General features: G+C 36.6%; 2 protein-coding genes and 1 non-coding gene across 6 annotated transcripts in view; 2 read left to right on the top strand and 1 right to left on the bottom strand.

The window, feature by feature from the left end:
* KLHL3 (kelch like family member 3) overlaps positions 1–14,576 on the top strand; it is a 382,736-nt gene that overhangs the window by 123,499 nt on the left and 244,661 nt on the right. The window lies entirely within an intron of this gene.
* LOC143664277 (neuropeptide Y receptor type 6-like) overlaps positions 1–14,576 on the bottom strand; it is a 35,721-nt gene that overhangs the window by 10,943 nt on the left and 10,202 nt on the right.
* On the top strand, positions 12,167–12,272 carry LOC143665109 (U6 spliceosomal RNA). The gene has a single exon (XR_013166781.1). It is a non-coding gene; the product is annotated as a U6 spliceosomal RNA (small nuclear RNA).

The following is a 14,576-nucleotide window of genomic DNA, read 5'->3' as shown; positions in this document are numbered from 1 at the left end:
AACATTGGTGTACAAATGTCCGTTTGTCTCTTTGCCCTTAAGTCCTTTGAGTAGATACCTAGCAATGGTATTGCTGGGTCGTATGGCAATTCTATATTCAGCTTTTTGAGGAACTGCCAAACTGCCTTCCACAGTGGTTGCACCATTTGACATTCCCACCAACAGTGGATAAGTGTGCCTCTTTCTCCGCATCCTCTCCAGCACTTGTCATTTTCTGTTTTGTTGATAATGGCCATTCTGGTAGGTGTGAGATGATATCTCATTGTGGTTTTGATTTGCATTTCTCTAATGGCCAGGGACATTGAGCATCTCTTCATGTGCCTCTTGGCCATCCGTATTTCCTCTTCTGGTAGGTGTCTGTTCAAGTCTTTTTCCCATTTTGTAATTGGGTTGGCTGTCTTTTTGTTGTTGAGTTGAACAATCTCTTTATAAATTCTGGATACTAGACCTTTATCTGATATGTCATTTCCAAATATTATCTCCCATTGTGTAGGCTGTCTTTCTACTTTCTTGATGAAGTTCTTTGATGCACAAAAGTGTTTAATTTTGAGGAGCTCCCATTTATTTCTTTCTTTCTTCAGTGCTCTTGCTTTAGGTTTAAGGTCCATAAAACCGCCTCCAGTTGTAAGATTCATAAGATATCTCCCTACATTTTCCTCTAATTGTGTTATGGTCTTAGAACTAATGTTTAGATCTTTGATCCATTTTGAGTTAACTTTTGTATAAGGTGTGAGATGCGGGTCTTCTTTCATTCTTTTACATATGGATATCCAGTTCTCTAGGCACCATTTATTGAAGAGACTGTTCTGTCCCAGGTGAGTTGACTTGACTGCCTTATCAAAGATCAATGTCCATAGATGAGAGGGTCTATATCTGAGCACTCAGTCTATTTGATTCCATTGGTCGATATATCTATCTTTATGCCAATACCATGCTGTTTTGACCACTGTGGCTTCATAATATGCCTTAAAGTCTGGCATCGTGAGACCTCCAGCTTCGTTTTCTTTCCTCAAGATGTTTTTAGCAATTCGGGGCACCCTGCCCTTCCAGATAAATTTGCTTATTGGTTTTTCTAATTCTGAAAAATAAGTTGTTGGGATTTTGATTGGTATTGCATTGAATCTGCAGATCAGTTTAGGTAGGATTGACATCTTAATTATATTTAGTCTTCCAATCCATGAACATGGTATGCCCTTCCATCTATTTAGGTCTTCTGTGATTTCTTTTAGCAGTTTTTTGTAGTTTTCTTTATATAGGTTTTTTGTCTCTTTGGTTAAATTTATTCCTAGGTATTTTATTCTTTTAGTTGTGATTGTAAATGGGATTCGTTTCTTGATTTCCCCCTCAGCTTGTTCATTACTAGTGTATAGAAAAGCTACAGATTTTTGAATGTTGATCTTGTAGCCTGCTACTTTACTGTACTCATTTATTAGCTCTAGTAGTTTTGTTGTGGATTTTTCCGGGTTTTCGACGTATAGTATCATATCATCTGCAAACAGTGATAGTTTTACTTTTTCCTTTCCAATTTTGATGCCTTGTATTCCTTTTTCTTGTCTAATTGCTTTGGCTAGGACTTCCAACACCATGTTGAATAATAGTGGTGATAGTGGACACCCTTGTCTCGTTCCTGATCTTAGGGGGAAAGTTTTCAATTTTTCCCCATTGAGGATGATATTAGCTGTGGGTTTTTCATATATTCCCTCTATCATTTTAAGGAAGTTCCCTTGTATTCCTATCTTTTGAAGTGTTTTCAACAGGAAAGGATGTTGAATCTTGTCAAATGCCTTCTCTGCATCAATTGAGATGATCATGTGATTTTTCTGCTTTGATTTGTTGATGTGGTGTATTACATTAATTGATTTTCTTATGTTGAACCATCCTTGCATACCTGGGATGAATCCTACTTGGTCATGATGTATAATTCTTTTAATGTGTTGTTGGATACGATTTGCTAGAATTTTATTGAGGATTTTTGCATCTATATTCATTAGAGAGATTGGTCTGTAGTTTTCTTTTTTTGTAATATCTTTGCCTGGTTTTGGTATGAGGGTGATGTTGGCTTCATAGAATGAATTAGGTAGTTTTCCCTCTGCTTTGATTTTTTTGAAGAGTTTGAGGAGAGTTGGTACTAATTCTTTCTGGAATGTTTGATAGAATTCAGATGTGAAGCCGTCTGGTCCTGGACTTTTCTTTTTAGGGAGCTTTTGAATGAGTAATTCATTCTCTTTACTTGTGATTGGTTTGTTGAGGTCATCTATTTCTTCTTGAGTCAAAGTTGGTTGTTCATGTCTTTCCAGGAACCCGTCCATTTCATCTAAATTGTTGTATTTATTAGCGTAAAGTTGTTCATACTATCCTGTTATTACCTCCTTTATTTCTGTGAGGTCAGTAGTTATGTCTCCTCTTCCATTTCTGATCTTATTTATTTGCATCCTCTCTCTTCTTCTTTTTGTCAATCTTGCTAAGGGCCCATCAATCTTATTGATTTTCTCATAGAACCAACTTCTGGCCTTATTGATTTTCTCTATTGTTTTCATGTTTTCAATTTCATTTATTTCTGCTCTAATCTTTGTTATTTCTTTCCTTTTGCTTGCTTTGGGATTCGTTTGCTGTTCTTTCTCCAGTTCTTCCAAGTGGACAGTTAATTCCTGCATTTTTGCCTTTTCTTCTTTTCTGATAAAGGCATTTAGGGCAATAAATCTCCCTCTTAGCACTGCCTTTGCTGCGTCCCATAAGTTTTGATATGTGTGTTTTCATTTTCATTCTCCTCTAGGTATTTACTAATTTCTCTTGCAATTTCTTCTTTGACCCACTTGTTGTTTAAGAGAGTGTTGTTGAGCCTCCATGTATTTGTGAATTTTCTGGCACTCTGCCTATTATTGATTTCCAACTTCATTCCTTTATGATCCGAGAAAGTGTTGTGTATAATTTCAATCTTTTTAAATTTGTTAAGACTTGCTTTGTGACCCAGCATATGGTCTATCTTTGAGAATGATCCAAGAGCACTTGAAAAAAAGGTGTATCCTGCTGTTGTGGGATGTAATGTCCTATAGATGTCTGTTAAGTCTAGCTCATTTATAGTAATATTCAGATTCTCTATTTCTTTATTGATCCTCTGTCTAGATGTTCTGTCCATTGATGAGAGTGTTGAATTGAAGTCTCCAACTATTATGGTATATGTGTCTATTTCCCTTTTCAGTGTTTGCAGTGTATTCTCACGTATTTTGGGGCATTCTGGTTCGGTGCGTAAATATTTATGATTGTTATGTCTTCTTGTTTAATTGTTCCTTTTATTAGCATATAGTGTCCTTCTTTGTCTCTTTTAACTGTTTTACATTTGAAGTCTAATTTGTTGGATATTAGTATAGCCACTCCTGCTCTTTTCTGGTTGTTATTTGCATGAAATATCTTTTCCCAACCTCTCACTTTCAACCTATATTTATCTTTGGGTCTAAGATGTGTTTCCTGTAGACAGCATATAGAAGGATCCTGTTTTTTAATCCATTCTGCCAGTCTATGTCTTTTGATTGGGGAATTCAGTCCATTAAAATTTAGAGTTATTACTGTTTGGATAATATTTTCCTCTACCATTTTGCCTTTTGTATTATATATATCATATCTCACTTTCCTTCTTTCTACACTCTTCTCCATATCTCTCTCTTCTGTCTTTTTGTATCTGACTCTAGTGCTCCCTTAAGTATTTCTTGCAGAGCTGGTCTCTTGGTCACAAATTCTCTCAGTGACTTTTTGTCTGAGAATGTTTTAATTTCTCCCTCATTTTTGAAGGACAATTTTGCTGGATATAGGAGTCTTGGTTGGCAGTTTTTCTCTTTTAGTAATTTAAATATATCATCCCACTGTCTTCTAGCTTCCATGGTTTCTGCTGAGAAATCTACACATAGTCTTATTGGGTTTCCCTTGTATGTGATGGATTGCTTCTCTCTCGCCGCTTTCAAGATCCTCTCTTTCTCTTTGACCTCTGACATTCTAACTAATAAGTGTCTTGGGGAACGCCTATTTGGGTCTAATCTCTTTGGGTTGCGCTGCACTTCTTGGATCTGTAATTTTAGGTCTTTCATAAGAGTTGGGAAATTTTCAGTGATAAGTTCTTCCATTAGTTTTTCTCCTCCTTTTCCCTTCTCTTCTCCTTCTGGGACACCCACAACACGTATATTTGTGCGGTTCATATTGTCCTTGAGTTCCCTGATACCCTGTTCGAATTTTTCCATTCTTTTCTGGATAGTTTGTGTTTCTTTTTGGAATTCAGATGTTGCATCCTCCAAATCACTAATTCTATCTTCTGTCTCTTTAAATCTATCATTGTAGGTATCCATTGTTTTTTCCATCTTTTCTACTTTATCCTTCACTTCCATAAGCTCTGTGATTTGTTTTTTCACTTTTTCTATTTCTTCTTTTTGATCAGCCCATGTCTTCTTCATGTCCTTCCTCAATTTATCGATTTAGTTTTTGAAGAGGTTTTCCATTTCTGTTCGTATATTCAGCATTAGTTGTCTCAGCTCTTGTATCTCATTTGAACTATTGGTTTGTTCCTTTGACTGGGCCATATTTTCAATTTTCTGAGCCTGATTCGTTATCTTCTGCTGGCGTCTGGGCATTTAGTCAGATTTCCCTGAGTGTTGGACCCCACAGGTTGAAAGATTTTTCTGTGAAATCTCTGGGTTCTGTTTTTCTTATCCTGCCCAGTAGGTGGCGCTCGTGGCACACGTTTGTCTACAGGATCCACCAGTAAAAGTTGCTGTGGGTCCTTTAACTCTGGAAAACTCTCGCCGTAGGGGAGGTTTGGCAGCCAAAGCGTCTTGGAAGAGTGCCAGCCAGCCCGGGGGTCCGAATGCGGGGAGCGTCGCCGGCCACCGCAGCACGTGAGAGCGCCCAACCAAATTTCCTAGTCGGCCCGGGGCGCCAAGCGTGGCGGAAGGGTGCCAGCTGTCGCAGCCCGGAAGAGTGCAGTGTTCCCAGCCGGACCGGGGAGTCACGTGTTTGGAAGGGACCCCCTGGTCACCGTTCTCCGCTGTCTGGGGATTTCCAACCCAACTCTTTCAGTTGGTCCGGGGGGCCTCATGTGGTGGGGACGCCAGCTGCCATGGCCCAATGGGACCGCCTGCCCAATTCTGCCAGCTGGCCTGGGAAGGAGGAAGGGAGGGACTCCGGCCGCTTGCCGTCCCGCCCAGGAAAGCCCGCGTCCCTCGGTGTTCTCACCGGAGCTGGTTCTCCCAGACAGTCAGCCATTCCAGGATGGGGTACACTGTCCCTTTGATCTCCGTCGTGGCTCCGGGAGCTGCTCTGTATTGTCTCCACTCCCCCAGTAGCTGTTCTGGAGGAGGAAAGGTGAGGGTAGCAAGGCTGTCGAGGCTGGTGGCGGAGGAGCTGGTGAAGGCGGAAGAGGGCACCGTGGTGGTTGGAGAGCCGCTGGAGCAGGAGGGGGAAGAGGAGGGGAGAAGGAGGGCGGGCGGGTCGGCTGCTGCGGGGCGTGGGTGCCTGGTAATTCATATTTTAAAACTTTAACTTATGTGTGAGACTAAAGTGAAAATGTTCATTTGGTACAAAATTTATATATATATATATATATATATTTTTTTTTTTTTTGACATGGGCAGGCACCGGGAATTGAACCTGGGTCCTCTGGCATGGCAGGCAAGCATTCTTGCCTGCTGAGCCACCGTGGCCTGCCCCAAAATTTATATTTTGACTAGTGCATCTCCAGATATAACTTATATGTACGATTTAATTGAATAGCATAATTACATGGAAACTTGATTAGGACATGAGACTTTGTAGGTTTGTCCAGAGTGATGCCCTGATAAATCCCAGAGTGATTTGAACAGTGAATAAAGAAGTATTTGCAAAGTCCCCTCAGGGGAATGGTGAGAAAGAGGGAAAATTCAACTTCCCCATATGGAGAAGGCCTGATATTCTCACAAGCAGTAGGGACAACAAAATCAATAGGCTGAAACCTCAATCTTAGGGTTTTTTCATATGAAACATATCCCTGCAAAAGACTGGCTAAGTCTACTTAAAATTAGGCCTAAGAATCGCCCCCAGAGAATCTCTTTTGTTGCTCAGATGTGGCCTCTCTCTCAGCCAACACAGCAAGCAAACTCACTGCCCTCCCCCACTCCACATGCGACATGACTTCCGGGGGTGTAAACCTCCCTGGAAACTTGGGACAGAAATCCTAGAATGTGTTGGGACTCAGCATCAAGGGATTGAGAAAACCTTCTCGACTGGAAGGGGAAAGAGAGAAATGAGACAAAATAAAGAGTCACTGGCTGAGAGATTTCCTGGAGGTTATTCTTATGCATTATATAGATAACCCCTCTATAGTTTAAGGTATATTAGAGAGGCTAGAGGGAAGTACCTGAAACTGTAGAGCTGTCTGTGTTCCAGTAGACATATTTCTTTAAAATGATTGTATAATGATGTAACTTTCACAAGTGACTGTGTGATTGTGAACACCTTGTTCTGATGCTCCTTTTATCTACGGTATGAACAGATGAGTAAAAAATATGGATTAAAAATAAATACATAATAGGGGGAACAAATGTTAAAATAAATCGGGTAGAGGTAAATACTAGTGGTCAATGAGAATGAGGGGTAAGGGATATGGTAGTATGAGTTTGTTCTTTTTTTATTTATTTTTCTGGAGTGATGTAAATGTTCTGAGAAATGATCGTGGTGATGAATATACAACTATGTGATGATATTGTGAGCAATTGATTGCATACCATGTATAGAATGTTTATATGTAAAGAACGTTTGTCTGTATTTTTTTTAATTATTAAAAAAAAATTAACTAATACAACATTTAGAAATCATTCCATTCTACATATGCAATTAGTGATTCTTATATCATCACATAGATGTATGATCATCATTTCTTAGTACATTTGCATCAATTTAGAAAAAGAAATAGCAAGACAACAGAAAAATAAATAAAATGATAATATAGAGAAAAAAATAAAAATAAAAAATAAAAAATATATATTTAAAAAAACAGAAAGAAAACATACAAAAAAAAACCCTATAGCTCAGATGCAGCTTCATTCAGTGTTTTAACATAATTACATTACAATTAGGTAGTATTGTGCTGTCCATTTTTGAGTTTTTGTATTCAGTCCTGTTGCACAGTCTGTATCCCTTCAGTTCCAATTACCCATTATCTTACCTTATTTCTAACTCCTGATGGTCTCTGTTACCAATGACATATTCCAAGTTTATTCTCGAATGTCGGTTCACATCAGTGGGACCATACAGTATTTGTCCTTTAGTTTTTGGCTAGTCTCACTCAGCATAATGTTCTCTAGGTCCATCCATGTTATTACATGCTTCATAAGTTTATTCTGTCTTAAAGCTGCATAATATTCCATCATATGTATATACCACAGTTTGTTTAGCCACTCGTTTGTTGATGGACATTTTGGCTGTTTCCATCTCTTTGCAATTGTAAATAATGCTGCTATAAACATTGGTGTGCAAATGTCCATTTGTGTCTTTGCCCTTAAGTCCTTTGAGTAGATACCTAGCAATGGTATTGCTGGGTCGTATGACAATTCTATATTCAGCTTTTTGAGGAACCGCCAAACTGCCTTCCACAGTGGTTGCACCATTTGACATTCCCACCAACAGTGGATAAGTGTGCGTCTTTCTCCACATCCTCTCCAGCACTTGTCATTTTTTGTTTTGTTGATAATGGCCATTCTGGTGTGTGTGAGATGATATCTCATTGTGGTTTTGATTTGCATTTCTCTAATGGCCAGGGACATTGAGCATCTCTTCATGTGCCTCTTGGCCATCCGTATTTCCTCTTCTGGTAGGTGTCTGTTCAAGTCTTTTTCCCATTTTGTAATTGGGTTGGCTGTCTTTTTGTTGTTGAGTTGAACAATCTCTTTATAAATTCTGGATACTAGACCTTTATCTGATATGTCATTTCCAAATATTATCTCCCATTGTGTAGGCTGTCTTTCTACTTTCTTGATGAAGTTCTTTGATGCACAAAGTGTTTAATTTTGAGGAGTTCCCATTTATTTCTTTCTTTCTTCAGTGCTCTTGCTTTAGGTTTAAGGTCCATAAAACCACCTCCAGTTGTAAGATTCATAAGATATCTCCCTACATTTTCCTCTAACTGTTTTATGGTCTTAGACCTAATGTTTAGATCTTTGATCCATTTTGAGTTAACTTTTGTATAGGGTGTGAGATACGGGTCCTCTTTCATTCTTTTGCATATGGATATCCAGTTCTCTAGGCACCATTTATTGAAGAGACTGTTCTGTCCCAGGTGAGTTGACTTGACTGCCTTATCAAAGATCAAATGTCCATAGATGAGAGGGTCTATATCTGAGCACTCTATTCGATTCCATTGGTCGATATATCTATCTTTATGCCAATACCATGCTGTATTGACCACTGTGGCTTCATAATATGCCTTAAAGTCCAGCAGCTTGAGACCTCCAGCTTCGTTTTTTTTCCTCAAGATACTTTTAGCAATTTGGGGCACCCTGCCCTTCCAGATAAATTTGCTTATTGGTTTTTCTATTTCTGAAAAATAAGTTGTTGGGATTTTTATTGGTATTGCATTGAATCTGTAAATCAATTTAGGTAGGATTGACATCTTAACTATATTTAGTCTTCCAATCCATGAACACGGTATGCCCTTCCATCTATTTAGGTCTTCTGTGATTTCTTTTAGCAGTTTTTTGTAGTTTTCTTTATATAGGTTTTTTGTCTCTTTGGTTAAATTTATTCCTAGGTATTTTATTCTTTTAGTTGCGACTGTAAATGGGATTCGTTTCTTGATTTCCCCCTCAGCTTGTTCATTACTAGTGTATAGAAAAGCTATAGATTTTTGAAAAGCTACAGATTTTTGAATGTTGATCTTGTAGCCTGCTACTTTGCTGTACTCATTTATTAGCTCTAGTAGTTTTTTTGTGGATTTTTCCGGGTTTTCGACATATAGTATCATATCGTCTGCAAACAGTGATAGTTTTATTTCTTTCTTTCCAATTTTGATGCCTTGTATTTCTTTTTCTTGTCTAATTGCTTTGGCTAGACCTTCTAACACAATGTTGAATAATAGTGGTGATAGTGGACATCCTTGTCTTGTTCCTGATCTTAGGGGGAAAGTTTTCAATTTTTCCCCATTGAGGATGATATTAGCTGTGGGTTTTTCATATATTCCCTCTATCATTTTAAGGAAGTTCCCTTGTATTCCTATCTTTTGAAGTATTTTCAACAGGAAAGGATGTTGAATCTTGTCAAATGCCTTCTCTGCATCAATTGAGATGATCATGTGATTTTTCTGCTTTGATTTGTTGATGTGGTGTATTACATTAATTGATTTTCTTATGTTGAACCATCCTTGCATACCTGGGATGAATCCTACTTGGTCATGATGTATAATTCTTTTAATATGTTTTTGGATACAATTTGCTAGAATTTTATTGAGGATTTTTGCATCTATATTCATTAGAGAGATTGGTCTGTAGTTTTCTTTTTTTGTAATATCTTTCCCTGGTTTTGGTATGAGGGTGATGTTGGCTTCATAGAATGAATTAGGTAGTTTTCCCTCTGCTTCGATTTTTTTGAAGAGTTTGAGGAGAGTTGGTACTAATTCTTTCTGGAATGTTTGATAGAATTCAGATGTGAAGCCGTCTGGTCCTGGACTTTTCTTTTTAGGAAGCTTTTGAATGACTGATTCAAGTTCTTTACTTGTGATTGGTTTTACTTGTGATTGGTTTGTTGAGGTCATCTATTTCTTCTTGAGTCAAAGTTGGTTGTTCATGTCTTTTGAGGAACCCGTCCATTCCTCTAAATTGTTGTATTTATTAGCGTAAAGTTCTTCATAGTATCCTGTTATTACCTCCTTTATTTCTGTGAGGTCAGTGGTTATGTCTCCTCTTCCATTTCTGATCTTATTTATTTGCGTCCTCTCTGTTCTTCTTTTTGTCAGTCTTGCTAAGGGCCCATCAATCTTGTTGATTTTCTCATAGAATCATCTTCTGGTCTTATTGATTTTCTTGTTTGGATTTTGTTTTATCAATAAAAATATTTTTTTAAAAAGAGCAGAGTTAATTGTTTTCTATTCCTGCTTCCCTTCCCAAAGAAAGCCTGGAATGTGTGTGGGAAATTGGGAAGTGGAGAAACCATAATTTTTTGTTTGTTTGTTTTTAGTTTTTAAGGGAATGTTTAGTGTAATCCTGTGTTCTGGGGTTGAAGTTCATATTTATCATCATTCTTCCTCACTCAGGTACCAAGAGAATTATTACAGTCTGGTGTAAACAAATGTTGAGTGGCTGTTAAATGTCCCTTTTATCTCCTCTTCTCTAAGGATACCCCTTTGACATTAAGATTAGATGTGTTTAGAAACTAAGAGGAGGCCCACTGATTTTTCTTCCATTTTCTCTGGAATCACTTGGTACACATGAATGCCTTCAAGAAAGATTTAAAAAAAAGAAGAGGAAAAAGAACACGTTTGGTTGGAAAGAATGAACATTATAAAGATTTCTGTTCTTCTAAGTTAAATTATAGATATTAGTCATATAATTCAATTCAATGAAAATCCCTGTAAGAGTTTTTTTAAAAAGCTTAGAAAACCATTAAAGGTTAGAATAGCTTTGACAAATGGAAAACTTAACATTGGAATTAGTCCTACAAAATATTGAAACATATTATAAAATGGCAATAATTGACCCAGTATAATACTATCTCAGGTAGAGGCAGATAAATCAATGAAATAGGATAGATAGAAACAGACCCTAGTATATATGAAATTTTAATATATGATAGGGGGATATTATTATGACCCCACAGAAATAAAAATATCATAACAGGATAATAAGCAACCATATGCCAACAAACTAAACAACATGCTTTCCCTGAAATTTGTCTGGCCATGTCCTTCTTGTCTTTAGTTTCACCTTAAATGTAACCTCCTTTGGGAGCTCTTCTCTGATTGCACAAATAAAGTCCCTCACACACACACATACACGCACACACATACACTCTCTATATATGTACACACACATGTCATAAAAGGAAGCAGTAAGGATTCTGGGGAAGGAAAGGATTATTCAATAGATACTGTTTAAATAATTGATTCACTGTGTAGGAAAAAATATCAATTTAGTTCCATACCTTACACCAGAATAAATTCCAGACAGGTAAAAGAATTTAGGGTAAGAAAATGGAGTCTGAAAGATTTCTAATAGGCAATATGAGTGAATATTTGATCTCTTCATGGAGAAGGATTTTCTGAACTTTGTATCTTCAGTGTGACCTCATGAAGAAGTTCTTCTTTGACCACCCTGTCTAAATAAACCACCATCACCACTCTTATTTGCTATTTTAGCACTGTGTTTTATTTCCTGGATGGCATTTATAACAATCTGTAGCTATGCTGGTTTGAAACTGTTATCTACCCCAGAAAAACCATGTGCTTTTAATCCAGTTTTGTGGGGACGGACCTACTGTTGGGTGGGATATTTTGATTATGGAGCTGTGACCCTGCCCATTCAAGGTGGGTCTTACTCTGCTTATTTGAGTCCTTTAAAAGAAAGACATTTTGAGAAAAGCACAGATGCTTGGAGACAGAAGATGCCCTGGGAGATGCTAAGCTAAGAGGTGAAATCCAGAGTTTGCCCCAGAAAAGCTAAGAGAGGACCTTGAATTCACAAGCTGAAAGCAATGAGCCAAGAACAGCAGATGCCAACCACATGCCTTCCCAGCTGGCAGATGTGTTCCAGATGCTGGTGGCCTTTCTTCAGAGTCCAGGTATCATCTTGATGATGCCTTAATTCAGATATTTTCATGGCCTTAGAACTGTAAATTTGTAACCTAATAAATTCCGTTTGTAAAAAACCAGTCTATTTCTGGTATATTGCATTCTGGCAGCTTTAGAAAACAGAAACAGTAGTTATACTGTTTTAAAAGAGGTGTTGGTTTATACATTTATCATCTTTCTTTTTTAAAATATACCCTCTGTGAAGGTAGGAACTATGTCTTATTTATCTCTGTATCTCTAGTGTCCCTACATACCTCCTGGCACTAGCAAGGGTTTGATGACTGTTGAATGAATGAATAAATTTAAATGTGATGGGAGAAAGCATAAGGGCAATGGTTTATTGAGTTGCCTGTTTAAAAATTTTAGACTTCTATGCTTGCTTCGGCAGCACATATACTAAAATTGGAATATACAGAGGAGATTAACATGGCCCCTGCGCAAGAATGACACGCAAATTCGTGAAGCATCCCATATTTAAAAATAAATAAATAAATAAATTTAGACTTCTGCCTTAAAAAAAAAACGCTGAAATCTAAAGACCAAAAAATGGGGGAAAAAATTACAATAAATATATTGCAAAAGGTAGTATTTTTCTTTATAAAGTATCATATGAATTGACAAGAAAAATCCTAAAATCCCAATAGATCTTAGGCAAATGATATAAACAATTAACTGAAGAGAAAATATTTGAAAAAAAAGTTGTTTCACCAGCAGTCAGAGAAATGGAAAACAAAACAGCAATGAATTATCATTTTATCTATCAAATCATTAAACATTGAAAAAAGTAAAAAAAGGGAAATGCCTTATGTTGATGATAACAGAGTGTGAAAAGGGTACTATGTACACTATTGGTGGAAATACAGTGTGGAACACCTTTTTAGAAACAAATTGAGGGCCAACATCCAAGAGTCTTAAAGCATATTTCCTTGTTTCCAGTAATTCTAGTTCTAGAAATCTACCCTAAGGAAATATTAGGAATACAGGGAAAGATTAACACACAAAGATATTCATTACAGTGTTATTTATAGTGGTAAAAAACAACAAGCAATTTGTGGTTCTGGAAATACTCACAAGTTAGGGTGATATTTACAACAGTTGCCCATGGCAGCTGAGGAATATTTTGCAATATTAAGCAATTCATATTATTCTTAAATTTTGCATATGAAGGTCCAGACATGTGTGACACTAAGTATTGATATTGGCAATGGGTGAGTCTTGAACCCTAGAATTGTGTGTAGTTATATTGTGAGTAGCTACACCAAAATTTAATTAATTAAAAAAATTATATATAAATTTCAACTTGATGATAATTTTACCTTAAATGTTTGTTATAATTTGTATTTTGCCTTTTAATATTTAGGAGTAATTTTGAATATTTTAGAAAAAATGTAACATCCAAAAACAAATATGAAAATATTTTTGATTTTTCACATTTGCTATGTATTTTTGTTGAAAATATCTTCAAATTTTATACACTTTGAATAAAATTACATTTCATTTTTAGTTCTGTAGATCCGTACTGGAAATCTCACACAAATTATGAGAATACTTGTTAATAACACAGTTAATGATTTTGATGAAATTAAGGCAAGAAAATAAATTTTACGGAATGAATATTGTAATTTATGGATCATATATCTTTTTATTTTATTAACTATCCAGACATTGCCAGCTCATCATCCTTACATCCAGACATGTACGATAATACTTAAATTCAATTGTCTTTGATATTTTCTCAACTTTTAGTCTTAGCTTCTCTTGGGCAAACTCTGGATTTGCAAATATTTTTCTATTTTGTCAAAGTATGTGGATGAACATTTTATGTAACAGATTGTTCATTTGTTTTATAGCTTTTAAATATTTAGAGATATGGTATGGGCTTTAATTTGTACTCTTGACCTGGACCCTGAAAATACTAGGCATGGGCCTGGGTAGAAGTATCTTATTTTATTTATTTATTTTAGAGCTTAATTACTTTAAATTAAATGTTTTTATTTTAAAACTAGTATATGAACAAAATTTCAAAACTAGGGGAAAAATAAAGGGAAAATAATCTTTTAAAAATATTTTTATTGAGCAATTTTCACACACATACATTCCATACATGGTATACAATCAGTGCCTTGGTATAATATCACATAGTTGTGTTTTCACCATTATGATCATTTTTTAGAACATTTGCCTCATGCCAGAAAAAGAAATAAAAAGAAAAAAGAAAAAACTCATACATACTGTGCTCCTTACCCCTCCCTCCACTAGTATTTCCATCTTCCCAATTTATTTTACCACCCCCCATTACTTATTTATTTAATCCATATTGTTTTACTCATCTGTCCATATCCTGGAAAAAACAAGCATAAGACACAAGGTTTTTACAATCACATGGTCACATTGTAAAAGCTATATAGTTATACAATCATCTTCAAGAATCAAGGCTACTGGAGCACAGTTCAACAGTTTCAGGTACTTCCCTCCAGCCACTCCAATACATCATAAACTAAAAAGGGATGTCTATGTAATGCATAAGAATAAACTCCAGGATAACCTCCTGACTGTTTGAAATCTCTCAGCCACTGAAGCTTTACTTTGTCTCATTTCTCTCTTCTCCCTTTTGGTCAAGAGGCTTTCTCATCCTCTTTATGCAGGGTCCCAGCTTATCCTGGGCTTTCTGTCAGGGAGATTTACACCCCTGGGAGTTATGTCCCATGTAGGTGGGGGAGGGCAGTGATTTCACCTGCCAAGTCGGCTTAGAGAGAGAAAGGCTGCATCTGAGCAACAAAAG

Source organism: Tamandua tetradactyla, chromosome 20 (genome assembly GCF_023851605.1).
Source record: "Tamandua tetradactyla isolate mTamTet1 chromosome 20, mTamTet1.pri, whole genome shotgun sequence".
Taxonomy (NCBI): domain Eukaryota; kingdom Metazoa; phylum Chordata; class Mammalia; order Pilosa; family Myrmecophagidae; genus Tamandua; species Tamandua tetradactyla.
This window is presented reverse-complemented; position numbering and strand designations above follow the sequence as displayed.